Below are 6,136 nucleotides of genomic sequence, written 5' to 3'. Positions count from 1 at the left end.
CTGAAAGCACATATTCAATTTCACTCTGTTTCTGCTACTCCAGTGCATTAAGCTGCACAGCTCTTCCTGAATGATACTATTACAACATTCCCAATCCTTCTGAGAATGTGTCAGGAACATTTAATTACCATGCTACTATTTTTTGTCCTTAGTCATTAAGAGAAGAGTGACAAAACGTTGTTCCTAAACTGATCCTTCAGGACCTGCCTTAGCAACCTCCCCTTAGATCATCGTTTCTTCTTTCAAGCACAGCTTACTATCATAATTAGATTTTTACCTTGTTCTTTGTTCCCAGAGTCATCACAGAATCATAGAATGCTTTGGAAGGGGCCTTAAAGGTCATTTAGTTCCAACCTCCCAGCCACTGGCAGGGGGACATTCCACTAGACCAAGCTGCTCAAAGTGTCCCCACCCAGCTTGTGGATGGGTCATCCACAACTCCTCTGTGCAACCTGTCCCAGTGCCTCACCACCTTTGTAGTGAAGATTTTCTTCCTATTATCTAATCGAAACCTACTCTCTTCAATTGTGAAGCCATTGCCACTTGTCCTATCACTGCATGCTCTGCCAAAAGTCCCTTTCTGGCTTCTTTGTAGTCCCTTCAGGTACTGGAAGATGCTCTAAAGTCTCTCTGGAGCCTGCTCTTCTCCAAGCTGAACAGCCCCAACTCTCTCAGCCTGTCCTCAGAGGAGGGGTGCTCCAGCTCTCTGATCATCTTTGTGGACACCTCTGGACTTGCTCCAACAAGTCCACATCTTCCTTGTGCGGAGTGCCCCAGAGCTGGATGCAGTATTCCAGGTGGTGACTTACGAGCGCAAAGTACAAGGGAAAATCACCTCTCTTGGCCTGTTGGTCATGCTTTTTTTGATACAGAATTTGGTTGATTCATCTCCCGGGCTGTAAATGCACATTGTTGGCTCACATCCAAGTTTTTGTCCCTCAACATCCCTACAGTCCTTCTCTGCAGGGGTATTCCCAGTCCATTAGTCACCCAGACTGTATTTGTGCTTGGAACTGCCCTGATCCAGGTGCAGCACCTTTCACCTGGACTAGTTGAACCCCCTTATGCTCTCATGTGCCCACTTCTCAAGCTTGTCCATGTCCCCATGGATGGCATCCCTTCCTTCTGTGGTGTCAACTTCAACACCGTGTTCATGTTATATCTCCTATTTAGTTCAGCTAATACATCCAGTTGTGGTCACGTGGCAACTGGACTACCAAAAATTTCTCTCTTCCAAGTTTCAGGACCAAGCAGCTTCTATCAGGATCCAAAAAACCAGTCCTGTTTGCCTTACATTGAGAAAATCCTCTTTTCGAAGAATTTCATCTTGCTCTGGTAATGCAAGGTGCCAATGGTTGTTAGTTATCTATCAGTTGTTAAATATTTGCAGAAGCAAATACGCTGGTCCAGCATCTAGCTCAGATGTCTTTATCAGTGTAATAGCATGGCTAATGACCTTGGAAGGCACTGTGCCTTTTTCTGTAGGACTTACAGCACCAGCTCCAGTGCGATCCACAGGTGCTCGGAGGTGTTGTCTATATTGCCACCCTGTGGACTGGAACAGGCAAGGTGGGGCTGCCCTGCCCTGTCACAGTCACTTATTTATTCAACAGAGCTCTTTCCTGTGCTCTAAGGTAATCTCCTCCTTCAAGAGATGCTAGGCTTATGTTTGGCAGGTCCCACAGCTCTATTAGGGCCAATAAATGTCTATGAAATTCATCCTTTTATGATATAGGCGACTACACAAGAAAGGTATTGCATACTGCTAATTATAAATGCAGGGAAATGTGGGCCTTACATTTAGATTGGATTACTTGTGTTAAAACATTTCTAATGACACATTTGGTTTTTTGTCTCCTATTCCCATATTTTTAATGTACTACTTTTTTAAAAGTTAAAAAGGGCTATTAAAAAAAAGTAAGCTAACTTGTCTATAAATAACACACAATTTTACAAAAACCCAATTTAAAGGGAAATATCCCCTTTATAAAAATCCTATATTTTGCATAGGCATTTGTGGAAGAATGTGGGCATACTCCTTTTCTTAGATGAATATGTCTTTCATCTCACAGGATGATGATGATGATGTTATGAAAGAGTATGAAACAGGGTGGTAATAAAGAAAAGAAATGGTAGCAGATAGTTATTTGGGATATAAATCAAGGCCACAGGAAGGATGGAGCCACTGGTTTCCTTTTGTGGGGCCAGGTCTGATCATGGTGGGGTACCAGCTGGGCCAAGGGACTCCTGGCTACGGGCAGCCCTCAGAATGCCATGGCAGGCTGGCTCCACAGGGATGTTCCCAGCTGGGAGAGAAGCTGTCCTCCCCTGCAGCTCAGGTGCAGCCTGACACACTTTACCTGCTGGGCAGCTGCTCCTGCTGTGACCTCCCTGTGCCAGCACAGGTGCCCCTGGGCCAGCACAGCTTCCTTCCAGCCCCTCAGGAAGCTATCCCATATGGAGAAGGACTAAAAGGCACTTGTAATGAGGTGGAAGGTGGTCTCTTCTTCCAGATAACAAGTGACAGGACCCAGAGGAAATAGACTCAAGTTGTGCCAGAGAGTTTTGGATTAGATAGTAGGGAAAATTCCTTTCTGGAGAGGGTGGCCAGGCTTTGGAACAGGCCGCCCTGGGAAGTGGTGGAATCACCAGCCTTGGAAGTGTTCAAAAGGTGTGTGGATGTGGCACGTGGGGACACGGTTTAGTGGTGAACCTGTTTGGGAAAATGATTTGACTCAACAATCATAGAGGTCTTTTCCAACCTCAGTGATTCCATGATTCTGTGATTCCAAGGATGGGTTCTTCTCTTCCATGAGAGAGTGGAGGCAGCAGGCTGAAGGACCTGGCTGAAGTGCTTGTCTGCAGTGCCTGACCCTCTCCTCCTCCAGGACATGCATCCCTGACCAGGGAAGGAGGCACAGCCACCTCCAGGACATGCATGGTTCCAAGGGTGCCAGGGCCCCTGCAGGTGCTGGCAGAGCTGAGCCAAGCCAGACGAGGGCTGGCCAGAACTGTGGCAGCAGCTGGAATTGGTGTGGCAACTGCTCCATGTACAGTTTCCACCTCTGGAACTTGCAGTATTTCATCGTACTGTAAAGGAGGACTTGAACAGAAAACAAGTGCTCAAGCAGCTTGTCTTCTTTTAGGTGTAAGTCCATCTGCTGACAAAATCAGAACAGCTGACAGAATTAGCAGGCTTTTGAAACATCCTGATAAACGTGGATCACCAGAGTTAGCAGCAAAAATAAATTAAGCAAAAGACTGGAATCCAATCCTAAAAACTGAAGTTTGAAGCTTTGGGTCCTAAAAGATTCAACAGATTCCTTGTGCAACAGCTTTCAGATCAACTGCCTCTGCACAGTTTCATAATAGTGTATTGATTGTTCCTATTTATTGTCACAATAAAACATTTGAGATAATTTAAAAGCAAACTGAAATCTTGTACAGTTATGTAAAGCTGTGTGCAACTATGCTCCTGTGAGGAGCAGGGAGTTGGAACTGATTCTGTGCTCCTTCCAATTCAAGATATTCTATGATTCTATGATTTTTCTGCCCTCCATCACAGGCTGGAGGAGACTGCCTTTGGGCAAGTTTTTTAATCTGGATCCTGTGAAGGGGAGGACAAATAGGAAGAAGAAGGACAGGACTATTCTTTTGAAAAAACAATTCCTTTCATATAAAGCCATTGAGAAAAGCAGAGGCCACTGGCAATATACATTGTTTGCAACTAGGCTTCAGGTTGCAATCAGTAGTTTCAGGCATGAAATGTAATATGATCCTTTCATTGTGAGCCTGTCATTCCTGCTATGACATAGGACAAATCTGTAACTCTCCAGGTATTTTCATTGTTCCTTGCAATATACCAGGCTCTTAGGATTAACTACATTATTTTCTGACCTTTTTAGTATTGCAGCAGATACTGGAGTAAAATCTCTTACTCTTAATTCTGTAGCAATATCTTACCAACCCTAATCCCATTTTCTTTCCAGTCAGCTTCTACTTAGTAGTCAAAGCATCATATAGAGCGATACAATTACTCTTGCTTGTGTAATGAGCCTAAACCGGGAAAGGATGGAAATGTAAAGATGGTGGAGAAGGAGAAGGAGAAGGAGAAGGAGAAGGAGAAGGAGAAGGAGAAGGAGAAGGAGAAGGAGAAGGAGAAGGAGAAGGAGAAGGAGAAGGAGAAGGAGAAGGAGAAGGAGGAGAAGTTAAATGAAATAGTGTCTGTGACAACCCATCCTTTAAAATAGGTGGTGAAAATAAAAAATCATTTTATAAGCTGCCAAAGGGTAACATCCTTGACCAGGATGGAAAAAAAGGGGCCCCCAGGCTTAAGAGCAGATTCAAAATCTGCAGCCTAAGGGATGATAATGACCATCTTAGAAAGGGAGATACACAGGCAAAGGTATTTCAGAGTTGCTTAGTTTTAAGGGTAATAAACAATCACAGGTGGTCATGCAGTTTATCTTGCCAATAAATTATCTGTAGATCTTTAACTGGATCTAAGTTTTATGCTCTGTTGTTCTCAAACTCTACCTGATAAGTAACCAAAAAGCACAGCTCTCACAACTGGCATGATTGGATTTCCTATGTGAGTGCTTGAAAGCTGCTGCCACCAGCCCACAGCAGTTCAAGCAGGGATTCCTAAAGACTTTGGAGACATCCAATAAACTTTGGGGCCTAAATTTCTTCCCATGAGATTGTAAACTTCTACAGGTTGGAGAGAAGTTCCGACTTGTGCCAACAAGTATCACTGCAAGGGAGAAATGAGGCAGCACTGAGCTGTTGTTGGAACTCTGTCCCAGACTGCTGGGAACACAGCAGAGCAGAACACACAGATGTCACACACTGACTTCCACATGCATCCCATTCTGGAGTGGTTCTATGGTGTCAAGAAGTTTCCTTCAGCAATCTGACATGCTGAGAAACTTTCAGTTTATGTTTATTGTGGAAGTGGCAGTGTCCCTAGCCACTGAAAAATTAAAGGGAAAAAGCTATGAACAGCATGTCTGGTGTAGTTCATCCAGAACTGAGCTGACACTGATGCCCACATGTCCTCTTTCTCCTTTTAATCTCCCAGAAAGAGGCACAATCTTTATGTTTGTCTATACTGGTAGTTTGCCTAATATTTACTTCAGTTTATATATAAATATTTAACTGAACCAATATCAGCTCCAGCAGCAGCATGTGTTTGTTGTTTTGCTCTTCTTTTTGACATCAGGGAGATAGATGTGATGTCTTTAATATTTCATTATATACAGTCAGAAGATCACCAGAATATTGCCTTCATCTTTGGACACATCTCACCTTTGTAACAACTTTGGGGGGAAATACAGGTAAGGAGCATAGGGGTAGGAGTGCTTCTGTGGACAGCACCAAATTGATCTCATGATCAGAGGGCTGGAATGGTTCTTCTATGAAGACAGGCTGAGAGAACTGGGGTTGTTCAGCCTAGAGAAGAAAAGATTTGGGGAGACCTTACCCTAGCCTTTCAGTACTTCAAGGGGGCTTATTATGAATAGGAATAAATTTTTAGCACGGCCTCTTGTGACAGGACAAGGGATAATGGTGTTAAGCTAAAAAAGGGTTGGTTTAGGCTAGACATAAGTTAGAATTTTTAAAGCAAGGGTTTAGAAACACTGGCATAGGTTGTCCAGAGAGGTGGTAGGTGTTTCATCCCTGGAAACATTTAAGGTCAGGTTGGATGGGGCTCTGAGCAACCTGGTCTGTTCGGAGATGTCCTTGCTCACTGCAGGTGGGTTGGACTAGGTAAGTTTTAAAGGCTGCTTCCAACCCAAAATTCTGTAGTGGTCAGTGTCTCCCTAAATTTCTTAAGTTAGTGAAGTGCTATTGCTTGGGTTTTGTCACACCACAAGTGTGTCTCCTCCAGCAGGCAGCAGAACATGTTGACAGTTGTAGATTTCTTCTTGCCATCTTTATTAAACAATGAACAGCGTTCTTTAATCGAGTTTACGATTTAATACAATGAGGTGTTAGTAGGTTGCTGAACTACACCCAACCCCCTGTGCCTGCTGCCTGGCACAGGGTCTGCCGCAGCACCCACCTCAGTGAAGACAAGTTCATTCCTTTGGTCACCGAATACCTCGGTTTTGCTCACCTTTCTTGTTATTACCCC

This window comes from Agelaius tricolor, unplaced genomic scaffold (genome assembly GCF_023055355.1).
Source record: "Agelaius tricolor isolate 1412-34295 unplaced genomic scaffold, bAgeTri1.0.p SCAF_2, whole genome shotgun sequence".
Taxonomy (NCBI): Eukaryota; Metazoa; Chordata; class Aves; order Passeriformes; family Icteridae; genus Agelaius; species Agelaius tricolor.
This window is presented reverse-complemented; position numbering follows the sequence as displayed.